Source organism: Bubalus bubalis, chromosome 12, assembly GCF_019923935.1.
Source record: "Bubalus bubalis isolate 160015118507 breed Murrah chromosome 12, NDDB_SH_1, whole genome shotgun sequence".
Taxonomy (NCBI): domain Eukaryota; kingdom Metazoa; phylum Chordata; class Mammalia; order Artiodactyla; family Bovidae; genus Bubalus; species Bubalus bubalis.
Genome location: NC_059168.1, coordinates 50665847 through 50681064, shown reverse-complemented (window position 1 = coordinate 50681064; position 15218 = coordinate 50665847). Strand labels below are relative to the sequence as shown.

At 39.8% G+C, this 15218-nt stretch overlaps 1 pseudogene; it reads right to left on the bottom strand.

The window, feature by feature from the left end:
• Positions 1-13388: 13388 nt before the first annotated feature.
• Positions 13389-14190, bottom strand: LOC102397498 (annotated as a pseudogene).
• Between the last annotated feature and the right edge of the window lie 1028 nt (positions 14191-15218).

Sequence of the window (15218 nt, the reverse complement as noted above, 5' to 3'; positions counted from 1 at the left end):
TTATGTTCTGAGAAATCCAAATATCTGGTCCCAGTTCTTACTTGTATGTACATTTTTAAAACTTATGTTGTTATTTAGAACTAAGAAAATATTTCCCAAAGTTTTAAGCTATATAAGATATTCTTAAACAACAGAAGATCATGGTGGGTAAATACATGGCTTTGAAGTCAAAAAAGTGGTCTCATTTTTGTGTTCATGGGTGCTCAGTCGCTTCTCCAGGACATCTTCACAACCCAAGGATAACCCACGTCTCCTGCATTGCAGGCACATTCTTTACCGCTAAGCTACCAGGGAGGCCCCAGACTCACTATTAGAGAGTCTGGGGCAGAATAACGGTCTCTTAAAGAAATCCAGACAATTATCCCTGAAATCTGTGATAAATATGTTACTCTGCATGGCTAAAGGGACACCAAGACATGATCTAAAGCAAGGATCTTGAAATTAATGAAATTAAAAGATGCCTGCTCCTTGGAAGGAAAGCTATGACAAACCTATAGCATATTCAAAAAAAGAGACATCACTTAGTCAGCAAAAGTCTGTACAGTCAAAGTTATGGTTTTTCCAGTAGTCATGTAAGGATGTGAGAGTTGGGCCATAAAGAAGGCTGAGCACTGAAGAACCAATGCTTTTGAACTGTAGTGTTGGAGAAGATTCTTGAGAGTGACTTGGGCAGCAAGGAGATAAAACCAGTCACTCCTATATGAAACGAGCCACCAGTCCAGGTTCGATGCACGATACTGGATGCTTGGGGCTGGTGCACTGGGGTGACCCAGAGGGATGGTACGGGGAGGGAGGAGGGAGGAGAGTTCAGTATGGGGAACACATGTATAGCTGTGGCGGATTCATGTTGATATATGGCAAAACCAATACAATATTGTAAAGTTAAAAAATAAAATTAAAAATTAAAAAAAAAACTCTGAATATTCATTGGAAGGACTGATGTCCCAAGTAAAGCTCCAATACTTTAGCTACCTGATAGCAAAAAGAGAAGAGGATGGTACCACCCTTATGGCAGAAAGTGAAGAGGAACTGAAAAGCCTCTTGATGAAAATGAAAGGACAGTGAAAAAGTTGGCTTAAAAATCAACATTCAGAAAACTAAGATCATGGTACCTTGTCCCACCACTTCATGGCAAATAGATGGGGAAACAATGGAAACAGTGACAGACTTTATTTTGGGGGGGGGGCTCCAAAAATCACTGCAGATAGTGACTGCAGCCATGAAATTAAAAGACACTTGCTCCTTGGAAGAAAAGCTATGACCAACCTAGATAGCATATTAAAAAGCAGAGACATTATTTTGCCAATAAAGTCCATCTAGTCAAAGCTACTGGTTTTTCCAGTAGTCATGTATGGATGATGAGATTTGGACAATAAAGAAAGCTGAGTGCTATAGAATTGATGCTTCTGAACTGTGGTGTTGGAAAAGTCTCTTGAGAATCAGTCCCTTGGACTGTGAGGAGATAAAACCAGTAAATCCTAAAGGAAATCAGTCATGAATATTCATTGGAAGGACTGATGCTGAAGCTTAAACTCCAATACTTTGGCCACTTGATGAGAAGAACTGACTCATTTGAAAAGACCCTGATGCTAGGAAAGATTGAAGGCGGGAGGAGAAGGGGATGACAAAGGATGAGATGGTTGGATGGCATCACCAACTCAATGGGCATGAGTTTGAACAAGCTCCAGGAGTTGGTAATGGACAGGGAAGCCTGATGTGCTGCAGTCCATGGGATCACAAAGAGTTGGACACGACTGAGCAACGGAACTGAACTGAACTGAACTGAACTGAACTGATGTCAAGAGCCAACTCATTGGAAAAGATCCTGATTCTGGGAAAGATTGAAAGCAGGAGGAGAAGGGAATGATGGAGGATGAGATGATTGGATGGCATCACTGACTCAATGGGCATGAGTTTGAGCAAACTCCAAGAGACAGTGAAAGACAGAGAAGCCTGGTGTGCTGCAGTCTATGGTGTTGAAAAGAGTCAGACTTAGGCAACTTAGACAACTTAGTGACTGAACAACAACAACAGTAACAGGGCAGATCTCAGATAGTTATGCAAGTGAAATTACAAAGTATATAAAACACTTCATATAATGTTCAACATATAGTAAAACCTTAATTAATATTCATATAAATGTTACTTCATGGAATCATCATTAAAAAGCATAGTTAAAACATCCTCAGTAGTCAATAAAGTCTGAGAATTACTGATAAGTTCATTATTGCAGGACTTTTCAGAGCACTTAATACATACACATGAATTTTGAATCTCCAAGAGGACATATGCTCTGCAGTGTTGCCCAAAAGTTTTGAGTAGAAAATCTAGATATTCAAAGAATAATTTTGTATCCTTTGTAGCATGCTTCAGGAAAATAATGGACTAAATTTTGAGAAAATATAAAAAAGACAAACATATTCTGGAAGGGACAATATATTGAGGTGCTATTTATTATTAATGTTGTTAGTATAAGAATATAAAACTTTAATAAATTATAAGTAGTAAAACTATATAAGTTATATTTATAATCTACATTGATAGAAGAGCTTTTCTGGAATTTCCTTTAACGGGCTGATAGTGGTGATTATTAAAACATTAATCATTAAACTAAGTGAAAAAAGTCTTTCTGGCAAGACATCATGAGTCAGGGGAGTCTAGAGATTACCGTGTGTTCAATTCAGAAATGAATATATAAAGAAAATTTTATCTCCAAGATTATCTAAGACTCAAGGAATCAGATGATAGCCCACTGTCCAAAATGTTCTCTCTCAAAGTACATTGATGATATAACGTATACACAGGTTTGGAAGAAGCCAAAAAAAGATTTTGGGTGCTTCATTAGCAAAAGGCAGTTATTTTAGATCCATACACTAAACATTCTTTTCAATTTTCAGACTTTTTCTCTTCTTGTTTTTTTTGTTTGTTTGTTTTGTTTCCCAGTAAATGCTTTAGATAATGGGCTATTGTTAGCTTTGGGGATCATGTCAATGAAGATGGCCAACATTTTAACTAGCAACAAAATGCACACGGTCCTTGCGATGATTCGTTTTATGTGTAAACTTGACTGAACTCAGGTGTATTCAGACGTTTGGTCTAACATTAGTCCAGCTGTATTTTGCAGGGGGTGGAGTCGGGGGGGGGCATGGGGGGAGGGTTGTTTCTGAAAGACATTAGCATTTGAATGAGTAGACTGAGTAAAGCACATTATCCTCCCTAATGTGGGTGGGCCTCATTCAATCAACTGATCTAAAATGTGTATAGAACTATTGTGGATACAAGAAGAACATCTTTTTAATCTTCTATGTCTTACATGGTAAAGAATTTGCTGGCAGTGTGGGAGACCTGGGTTCAATCCTTGGGTTGGAAAGATCCCCTGAAGACACAAATACTATAGAACAAATTCTGAATTAAAAGGAATTCCTCCACCTCATTATTTGAGCTGGGACATCAGTATTCTGTTGTTTTCAGACTCAAGGTGAAACGAGCTCCTCTTGAGTCATAAGCCTGCCAACCTTCAGATTAGATCTATTTTAGATAGATAGATGTGTATACATGTATGCTAAATAGTATCTGACTCTTTGGGACCCCATGGACTGTAGCCCACCAGGCTCCTCTGTCCATGGGATTCTCCAGACAAGAATACCGGAGCGGGTAACCTTTCCCTTCTCCAGAAGATGTTTCCCATCCAGGAATCAATCACAGGTCTGCAGCAATGCAGGCAGATTCTTTACTGTCTAAGCCACCAGGTGGCGCAAGTAGTAGTGAACCTGCTTGCCAATACAGGAGACAACAGACGCAGGTTAGAAGCCTCGGTAGGGAAGATCGCCTTGAGAAGGGAATGGCAACCCTCTCCAGTATTCTTGCCTGGAGAATCCCATGGAAAGAAGAGCCTGGTGGGTTGCAGTCCATAGGGTGGCAAAGAGTTGGACACGACTGAAGCGACTTAGCATAGTTAGAAAGATAAATAGACAGGCAGATAAATAACTTCTGAAGAGATAATGTCCGTGAACTTTCCAGAATAGATGCATTGGCAGTGGGGATTAAATGAATGAAGAAAGTTTATGGTGGTCCCTCAGCTATTAAGTAGCAATATTCTAAAGAGAATAACAGAAATGCATCAACTATGTAAATGGAATTGCTGAAGATGATTTAGAGATTCAGTCTGAGTCATTTGAAAAATGAGGACTGCAATAATGAAACATTGAAATCAGGAGAGGAAACAGGGTTAAGCTCAGATTGATTTCTTTTTTAATTTTTCAATGGGATACAAGGAGAGGAGGAGAGGAAAGGACAAACAACTCTTTCAACTTTGTGCATAGTGAGTCTGAGTTATATCAAACAGTTAACATTTGCCAATAATAACAGGGGGCATGAGGCAAAAAAAAACAAATTTAGGCCAGGTAAAAATGTATTAAAGCATTCTTGACAGGTAATATATGTAATATTTACATATTTTTTATGAAAGTGAAAGTGTTAATCTCTCAGTCGTGTCCGACTCTTTGTGACCCCATGGACAGCAGGCCACCAGAATCCTCTGTCCATGGAATTCTCCAGGCAAGAATACTGGAGTGGGTTTCCATTCCCTTCTCCAGGGGATCTTCCCAACCCAGGGATCAAACCTGGGTCTCCTGCATTGCAGGCAGATTCTTTATGGTCTGAGCCACCAGGGTTGCTGCTAAGTCACTTCAGTCGTGTCCGAGTCTGTGCGACCCCATAGACAGAAGCCCACCAGGCTTCTCCATTCCTGGGATTCTCCAGGCAAGAACACTGGAGTGGGTTGCCATTTCCTTCTCCAATGCATGAAAGTGAAAAGTGAAAGGGAAGTCGCTCAGTGGTATCAGACTCTTAGCAACCCCATGGACTGCAGCCTGCCAGGCTCCTCCATCCATGGGATTTTCCAGGCAAGAGTACTGGAGTGGGGTGCCATTGCCTTCTCCAGGCCCGTGTATTTTTATACGCACACATAAATACAGCCAAGGACAGACATCAGGGGTAATCTGTTGTTATCCTTTGTGTACTCCCACAGCCTGGAACATTCTGTCTTGGACATAGACTTCTCTTAGTAAGTGATATTTTACTGATCTAAAATGTGTATAGAACTATTGTGGATACAAGAATACCTTCTATACTTGTCTCACATGGTAAAGAATCTGCCTGCAGTGTGGGAGACTGGGTTCAACCCTTGGGTTGGGAAGATCCCCTGGAGAAGGGAATGGCAACCCACTCTAGTATTCTTGCTTGGAGAATTCCATGGACAGAGGAGCCTGACAGGAGCCCTACAGTCCATAGGGTTGCAAAGAGTGGAAAACACACATACTTGTCTCAGAATCATTCCACTGAATTATTTTCTCTCTTCTTTTCTCTTATCTCTTTGTCAGACTGTATTTTTTTAAATATTATATTCTCAGATAAAGCCATTATTTAAGACACAAGATCACATATCATATTATTACATTAAAGTGCATCTCATAATTAGGTGCTAAGATGTGATTTAGTATCTCCATATGGACTTTTATTAAGAAAATTAAATTTAATGCTTGGACAATATGACTTTTAACTGAATTGAAAATTGGCACATCAAAGGAAACTATTAGCAAGGTGAAAAGACAGCCTTCAGAATGGGAGAAGATAATAGCAAATGAAGCAACTGACAAACAACTAATCTCGAGAATATACAAGCAACTCCTACAGCTCAACTCCAGAAAAATAAATGACCCAGTCAAAAAATGGGCCAAAGAACTAAATAGACATTTCACCAAAGAAGACATACAGATGGCTAACAAACACATGAAAAGATGTTCAACATCACTCATTATCAGAGAAATGCAAATCAAAACCACTATGAGGTACCATTTCACACCAGTCAGAATGGCTGCGATCCAAAAGTCTACAAGTAATAAATGCTGGAGAGGATGTGGAGAAAAGGGAACCCTCTTGCACTGTTGGTGGGAATGCAAACTAGTACAGCCACGATGGAGAACAGTGTGGAGATTCCTTAAAAAACTGGAAATAGACATGCCTTATGATCCAGCAATCCCACTGCTGGGCATACACACTGAGGAAACCAGAAGGGAAAGAGACACGTGTACCCCAATGTTCATCGCAGCACTGTTTATAATAGCCAGGACATGGAAGCAGCCTAGATGTCCATCAGCAGATGAATGGATAAGAAAGCAGTGGTACATATACACAATGGAGTATTACTCAGCCATTAAAAAGAATACATTTGAATCAGTTCTAATGAGGTGGATGAAACTGGAGCCTATTATTCAAAGTGAAGTAAGCCAGAAAGAAAAACACCAATACAGTATACTAATGCATATATATGGTATTTAGAAAGATGATAACAATAACCCTGTGTACGAGACAGCAAAAGAGACACTGATGTATAGAACAGTCTTATGGACTCTGTGGGAGAGGGAGAGGGTGGGAAGATTTGGGAGAATGGCATTGAAACATATAAAATATCATGTATGAAATGAGTTGCCAGTCCAGGTTCGATGCACAAGACTGGATGCTTGGGGCTGGTGCACTGGGACGACCCAGAGGGATGGTATGGGGAGGGAGGAGGGAGGAGGGTTCAGGATGGGGAACACATGTATACCTGTGGCGGATTCATTTTGATATTTGGCAAAACTAATACAATTATGTAAAATTTAAAAATAAAATAAAATTTAAAAAAAGAAAATTGGCTGCTAAATTTTCAGCAGAGAAATAAAAACCTTTATAAAAGCTGTTACCACAGGTCTACTGGATCTCAGAAAAATGACATGGTACAAGCTATGATTACAGAGACATTCCAAACACAACAGTTAGTTATCCAGAAAGGAAATAGACTAAGATTTGGTGCAAATTTAGCTGCAATATTAAAACATAGTGAAAAAATCAATCAAACCAATGAAGATAAAATGTTAGCTAATGTTCAACTTACCCAGATAAGAAAACTATGAGCAAGCCTATAGACTTTTAATTGATTCCTACATCCTTTTCTTTTTCCTAATTTTAAGTAAAAGTACTTAAGTAATCCTGATGCCATGTGATGTCCATTTTTGTGAACACCATTTATTAGCTTGAAGGAATATCTTTCTAGTCCTGGTATGTTGTGTGTGCTTATCTTGATAATGTTCGATGCTTTTCAAAATTTTTTTTGCTATACTTATTGAAATGATCATGTTTTTTCCTTTACTCTTTTAATACAGTGTATCACTTCCCTAGTGTTATTACAGTAAATATTTACAAACATGGAATTGGCTTTAGATTTGGGTAATGGGAGAAAGCTAGAAGAATTTTGAGAAATATGATAGAAAAAAGCTACATTGACAATAGAAATATGGATGTGAAAGACTTTGCCCATGAGAGCTCAGAAAGAAGTCAAGGGCTCAGCAGATATAATGTGTATCATCTTACAGCAGGGGTTGCCAAGTGGGCTACTCAGGAGGAGGTAAGTGGTGGGTGAGCAAGCGAAACCTCATCTGTATTTACAGCCACTCCCTATTACTCACATAACCACCTGAGCTCCACATCCTATGAGATCAGTGATTGCATTAGGTACTCATAGGAGCATGAACCCTGCTATGCTTGAATCACCCTGAAACCATTACCCGCTCTGGTCTGCAGAAAAATTGTTTTCCATGAAACCAGGCTCTTCTGTGAAAAGGTTGGGGACCACCACTCTCTTAAAGTATATTTAATGTGTTAGTCACTCAGTCCTGATGATTCTTTGTGAGGTCATGGACTGTAGTCCACTAGGCTCCTTTTTCTAGGGAATTATTCAGGCAAGAATCCTGGATCCATTTTTCCAGGGAATCTTCCCAACCTAGGGATCAAACCCAAGTCCCCCACACTGCAGGCAGATTCTTTACCATCTGCACCACCAGGGAATTCCAAGAGTATATTTAAATTATCATAAACTGTTGGTAAAAATATGGACGTTAAACAAGTTGCTGGTAAGGACTCAGAAGGAAATGAGCAATATATTATTGGAAACTAGAGGAAAGAAGATCTTTATTATATAGAGGAAGAAAATCTAGCTGAATTGTGTTGTATAACATAATAAATAAATTTGGATTATAGCTAAGGAAGTTCTCCAGCAAACTGGTGAAGATGTGGCCTGGTTTCCTCTTGCATCTTAGAGTAAAATGTAACCAGTAAGAGGTAAATTGAGGGAATAACTTTTAAGTAAAAGGAACCAAGACTTTATGAACTGAGAAATTCTCAACCTGTCTGGATACCAAAAGATGCTACAAATAGGATGTGGAAATGTTCATCATCAAGAATGCATGTTCTTGAGAAGAAGAAGTGCCTGGACAACCTTTTCTTAGTTCCTTAGAAGAACCAAAAGTTCAGACTATTCATCTCAACAGAAGCCAAGAATAGAGATAAGATGATTCAGGGGAGATTTGTGAAAGAGGCTTTGTTTTAACTGAGTGAATCCTTGTGGGGTGCATGGAAGATCCACAGATGGAACATTTGAGAATATTCTACCAGCAGAAATACTGTAAGCTTCAAATAAAAGGGACAGAAGGAGGAAGAAATAAAAAAGGGCTATCAGACACCTCAAATTCTACAAGTATGAAACAGACTGATAGGATTACTCAGAGGCCAGCAGGCACTGTCCTTCCTGAAAAATAAGAATGACTCAGAGTATAGAACTTTGAGTCACAGATTGTTTCCATGCATTACAACCTAATGGAATTTACTGTGTGTGTGTGTGTGTTCAGTTGTGTCCAACTCTTTGTGACCCCATGGACTGTACCCTGCCAGGCTCCTTTGTCCATGGAATTTTCCAGGCTAGAATGCTGGAGGGCTGCCATTTCCTACTCCAGTGGATCTTCCCTGTCCAGCCACTGCATCTCTTGTGCCTTGTACATTGGCTGCCTGCCTTTTTTTTTTTTTTCTTTTTCTTTTTACTACTGCACCACCTGGAAATTCAATGGAATTTACCATACTTGATTTCAAAATTGCTTTAGAATCAGTGACAAGTTTCTTACTTCTATTTTTAACCTTGGAATAGAAATGTCATAACTGTTATCTATGCCTGTCTTACCACTATATTCTGGCAGCAGATAACTTCTTGTCTTATTTAACAGGTTCACAGATGGAGAAGAATCTTTCCCTGGACTGGATCATATAGAGAATGTGACCCTTATCTGGTTATTTAGAAAGAAAGATTTTGAACTTTGGAGTTCATGATATTTAAACAATAGAATTTTGAACTTTGAGTGAGTGTTGTAATGATTTGAGACCTTTGGGAATGAGATGAATGTAGTTTCAATAACAGATAAGTGTAAATCTTTGACATTCAGCAGGTATACTATAATTAAGAGAACAAGGGTCATTAAAATACATCCAGGGGGCTTCCCTAGCAGCTCAGTGATAAAGAATCTGCCTGCCAATGCAGGAGATATGGGTTATTATCCTTGGGTTGGGAGGATTCCCTGGAGAAGTAAATGACAACCCACTCCAGTATTCTTGCCTGGGAAATGCCATGGACAGAGAAGCCTGATGGGCTACAGTTCATGGGGTCTCAAAGACTCAGACATGAGTTAGCAACTAAAAACAGCAACAGCAAATATGTTCAGACCTGTGAATATGTTATCTCACATGGTAAAAATAACTTTGCAGATGTTATTAAGTTAAAGATATTACGGTGAGAAAGTTATCCTAGATTTTCTAGGCAACTCCAATGCAATCACAGGGGTCCTTATGATAAAGAAGCAAGAATATCAAAGACAGCAAGTAATGTGACAATGGACACAAAGAATAAAAAGCAGTGTGATCTGAGTCCATGAGCCAAGGAATGAATACAGCCTCTAGAAACTTGCCTTTTCCAGGAAAGAAAATATATATATATATTCCCTAGAACCTCCGTAAGGAAACACTTTGACATTAGCCCCATGTAATACTGATTATGGACTCCTGACCTCCAGAACTACCTCCAGGATCTGTGGTAATTTGTTACAGCAGCAATAGGAAACCAGTATACATGATGTGCTACATTGACAAAAAGCTGTTCACGATTTGAATGAGGAGGAGGGAATGGCAAATCACTCCAGTATTCTTGCCGCAAGAACCCCAAGAATAGTATGAAAGGGCAGAAAGATATAACACTGGAAGATGAGCCCAACAGGTCAGAAGGTGTCCAATATGCTGCTGGGAAAGAAGAGATGGCAATTACTAACAGCTCCAAAAAGAAGGAAGCTGCTGGTCCAAAGATGAAATGATGCCCAGTTGTGGATATGTCTGGTGGTGAAAGTAAAGTCTGATGCTGTAAAGAACAATATTGGATAGGAACCTGGAATATAAGGTCCATGAGTAGATTGGATGTTGTCAGGCAGGAGATGGCAAGAGTAAACATTGACATCTTAGGAATCAGTGAGCTAAAATGGACTGGAATGGGTGAATTTAATTCAGATGACCATTATATCTACTACTATGGTTAACAATCACTTAAAAGAAATGGAGAAGTCCTCATAATCAAGAAAAGAGTCAGAAATGCAGTACTTGGTTGCAGTCCAAAAAATAACAGTATGATCTTCGTTTCTTAACAAGCCAAACTATTCAACATCACAGTAATCCAAGTCTATGCCCCAATCACTAATGCTGAAGAAGCTTAAGTTGACCAGTATTATGAAGATGTACAAGATCTTCTAGGACTAATACTGAAAAAAAGATGTCCTTTTCATCATAGGAGACTGAAATGCAAAAATAGGAAGTCAAGAGATACCTGGAGTAACAGCAAGTTTGGCCTTGGAGTACAAAATGAAGTAGGGCAAAGGCTAGCAGAGTTTTGTCAAGAGAACATGCTGCTCAGAGCAAAAACCCTTTTCTAATAACACAAGAGATGACTCTATACATGGACATCACCAGATGGTCAATACCAAAATCAGACTGATTTTATTTGCAGCCAAAGATAAAGATGCTCTCTATAGTCAGCAAAAAGGAGACCTGGAGCTGACTATGACTCAGATCATTAGCTCCTTATTACAAAATTCCAGCTTAAAGTGAAGAAAGCAGGGAAAACCACTAGACCATTTGGGTATGATCTAAACCAAATCTCTTATGATTACACAGTGGTGGTGATGAATAGATTCAAAGGATTATATCTGATAGAGTCCTAAAGAACTGTCAATGGAGACTCAAAACATCATATAGGAGGCAGTCACCAAAGCCAAACCAAAGAATACAATAAGCTGAAGTGGTTCTCTGAGGAGGCACCCTACTCCAGTCCTCTTGCCTGGAAAATCCCATGGACATAGGAGCCTGGTGGGCTGCAGTCCATGGGGTCGCTAAGAGTCGGACATGACTGAGCGACTTCACTTTGACTTTTTCACTTTCATGCATTGGAGAAGGAAATGGCAACTCACTCCAGTGTTCTTGCCTAGAGAATCCTAGGAATGGGGGAGCCTGGTGGGCTGCCGTCTATGGGGTCACACAGAGTCGGACACGACTGAGGTGACTTAGCAGCAAGAAAAGAGGAAAAGTGAAAGGCAAAGGAATAAAGGTTAAGATATACCTGACTGACTGCAAAGTTCCAGAGAATAGCAAGGAGAGATAAAGTCTTAAATGAACAATGCAAAGAAATAGAGGAAAAAATAGGATGGGAAAGACTAGAGATCTCTTCAAGGAAACTGGAGATACCAGTTTCCAAGGAAATAGTTCATGCAAAGATGGGCACAATAAAGGACAGAAATGGTATCAGTTCAGTTCAGTTCAGTCACGCAGTCATGTCCAACTCTTTGTGACCCCATGAATCACAGCACACCAGGTCTCCCTGTCCATCACCAACTCCCAGAGTTCACTCAGACTCATATCCATCAAGCCGGTGACGTCATCTAGCCATCTCATTCTCTGTCGTCCCCTTCTCCTCTTGCCCCCAATCCCTCCCAGCATCAGAGTCTTTTCCAATGAGTCAACTCTTCACATGAGGTGGCCAAAGTATTGGAGTTTCAGCTTCAGCATCAGTCCTTCCAATGAACACCCAGGACTGATCTCCTTTAGAATGGACTGGTTGGATCTCCTTGCAGTCCAAGGGACTCTCAAGAGTCTTCTCCAACACCACAGTTCAAAAGCATCAATTCTTCAATGCTCAGCTTTCTTCACAGTCCAACTCTCACATCCATACATGACCACTGGCAAAACCATAGCCTTGAGTAGATGGACCTTTGTTGGCAAAGTAATATCTCTGCTTTTCAATATGCTATCTAGGTTGGTCAAAACTTTCCTTCCAAGGAGTAAGCATCTTTTAATTTCATGGCTGCCGTCACCATCTGCAATGATTTTGGAGCCCCAAAAAATAAAGACTTCATGGTCTTTATGGACCACTTCATGATCCCATGAAATGATGGAACCAGATGCCATGATCTTCGTTTTCTGAATGTTGAGCTTTAAGCCAACCTTTTCACTCTCCTCTTTCACTTTCATCAAGAGGCTTTTTAGAAATGGTATGGACCTAACCAAAGTAGAAATATTAAGAATAAGTGGCAAGAATACACAGAAAAAAAACTGTACAAAAAAGATCTTAATGACCCAGATAACCACTAAGGTGTGACCACCTACCAAGAGCCAGACATCGTGGAATAAGAAATCAAGTGGGCCTTAGGAAGCATCACTACAAAGCTACTGGAGATGGTGGAATTCCAGCTGAGCTTCTTCAAATGCTAAAAGATGAGACAGTTAACGTGCTGCACTCAATATGCCAGCAAATTTGGAAAATTCAGCAGGGGCCACGGGACTGGAAAAGGTCAATTTTGATTCCAATCCCAAGGAAAAGCAATGCCAAAGAATGTTCAAACTACTTCACAATTGCACTTATTTCACAGGATAGCAAAGTAATGCTCAAAATTCTTTAAGCTAGGCTTTAACAGAATGCAAACCTAGAAATTCCAGATGTTCAAGCTGGATTTAGAAAAGGCAGAGGAACTAGAGATCAAATTGCCAACATCCATTGGATTATCGAAAAAGCAAGAGAGTTCCAGAAAAACATCTACTTCTGCTGCATTGACTATGCTAAAGCCCTTGACTGTGAGTGTGTTAGTCTGTCAGTCATGTCTGACTCTTTGCAACCCTATGGACTATAGCCCACCAGGCACCTCTGCCGATGGCATTCTCAAGTCAAGAATACTGGAGTGGGTTGCCATTCCCTACTCCAGGAGATCTTTCCAATGCAGGGATCGAACCTAGGTCTCCTGCATTGCAGGCAGATTCTTTACCATCTGACCACCAGGGAAGCCAGCTAGAGTAAAATAAAAGGGTTCAATACTAAAGTAACTGAATGGTAAAATATTAGAAATCATACAAATGATAGTTCACTATCACAAAGTCTAGTGGGGAGATGGAGAAAATATTTTCAATTACATGACTAAAGCAATTTGTGTTTTTTCTTCTTAAAAGTCTTTATCTGCCCTCTGGTGTTTAAGAGGTGGATCTTCATGATTGTCTTGATTTATAGTCTGGTTCTTGTAAAGTATAGCAGCAGGAATCTGAAAAGTGATGTATAGCATTTCCTTGTTAGGGACTACATTTCTTACTAGGTGAACTGAACTGCATGCCTCCAAGAAGATGCCTAATACAGGTCCAGCTCATTGCTGAATGTCCCTTGCTGGATTAGCACCTTTGGAAAAGCTGTAACAATGCACAATGGGAAGTTCACTGTCAGATGGCTGTCCATCTAAGAGTGCTTTGAAAGAGCTGAGAAACTCAATAGCCTTTTCTGGCAAATTCATCAAATTCATGACAATGTGCACAGAGTATTTTATTTCTTTTGACCATGATCCCAGCTGCTGCATTAACTCTTCTCTGACTGGTCCTTGCAGGAAGTCTTTCCCATCCAAGTTAAAGGCTTTTACCTTTTTGTCCACTTTATTTAATTTACAGTTGTGCAGTAGCCATTTATGAGATTCAGGATTGAGATTATTAACAAACACAGTGCAGTTTTTCTTTGCTGCTGGAATGGCAAGGGCCCAACCCACCCCAGGAAAAACATCAAATAGGACATTCCCCAGATTGGAGAAGTTCTGTGACATGGCTGTGTTCTGTGGGGAGATGAGGATTCCAACAGACTTTTGAAAAATCAAATTCACAGGTGTAATTGCTTTCTCAAACATTGATCATCATATTTTCCTCTCCAGATAGTACTTCCAGTTGGAAATTTTGGTAGATATTATCAATATTATTGATTTGTGAGGATCAAAACAAACTGTGGAAAATTCTTCAAGAGATGGGAATACCAGATCTTACCTACTTCTGAGAAGTATGCACGTTAAGAAGCAACAGTTAGAACCAGATGTGGAACAATGGACTGGTTCCAAATTGGGAAAGGAATACATCAAGACTGTATATTGTCACTCTACTTATTTAACTTATATGTAGAATACATCATGAGAAATACCAGGCTGGGTGAAGCACAAGCTGGAATCAAGATTGCTGGGAGAAATATCAATAACCTCAGATATGCAGATGACACCACCCTTATGGCAGAAAGTGAAGAAGAACTAAAGAGTCTGTAGATCAAAGTGAAAGAGGAGAATGAAAAGCCTAGCTTAAAACTCAACATTCAAGAAACAAAGATTACGGCATCCAGTCCCATCACTTCATGGCAAATAGATGGGGAAACGATGAAAACATTGGAAGACTTTATTTTCTTGGACTCCAAAATCACTGCAGATGGTGACTGCAGCCATGAAATTAAAAGACACTTGTTCCTTGGAAGAAAAGCTATGACCAACCTAAACAGCATATTACAAAGCAGACACATTATTTTGCCAGCAATGGTCCTTCTAGCCAAAGCTATGGTTTTTCCCATAGTCATATATGGATGTGAGAGCTGGACCATAAAGAAAGCTGAGTGCTAAAGAATTGATGCTTTTGAACTGTAGTGTTGAGGAAGACTCTTGAGAGTCCCTTGGACTGCAAGGACATCAAACCAGTCAATCCTAAAGGAAAACAACCCTGAATATTCATTGGAAGGATTGATGTTGAAGCTGAAGATCCAATACTTTGGCCCCCTGATGCAAAGAACTGACTGATTAGAAAAGACCCTGATGCTGGGAAAATTGAAGGCAGTAGAAGGGGACGATAGAGGATAAGATGGTAGAATGGCACCACCAACTTGATCGATATGAGTTTGAGCAAGCTCCAGTAGTTGGTGAAGGACAGAGAAGGCTGGCATGCTGCAATCCATGGGGTCACAAAGAGTCAGACACATCTGAGTGACT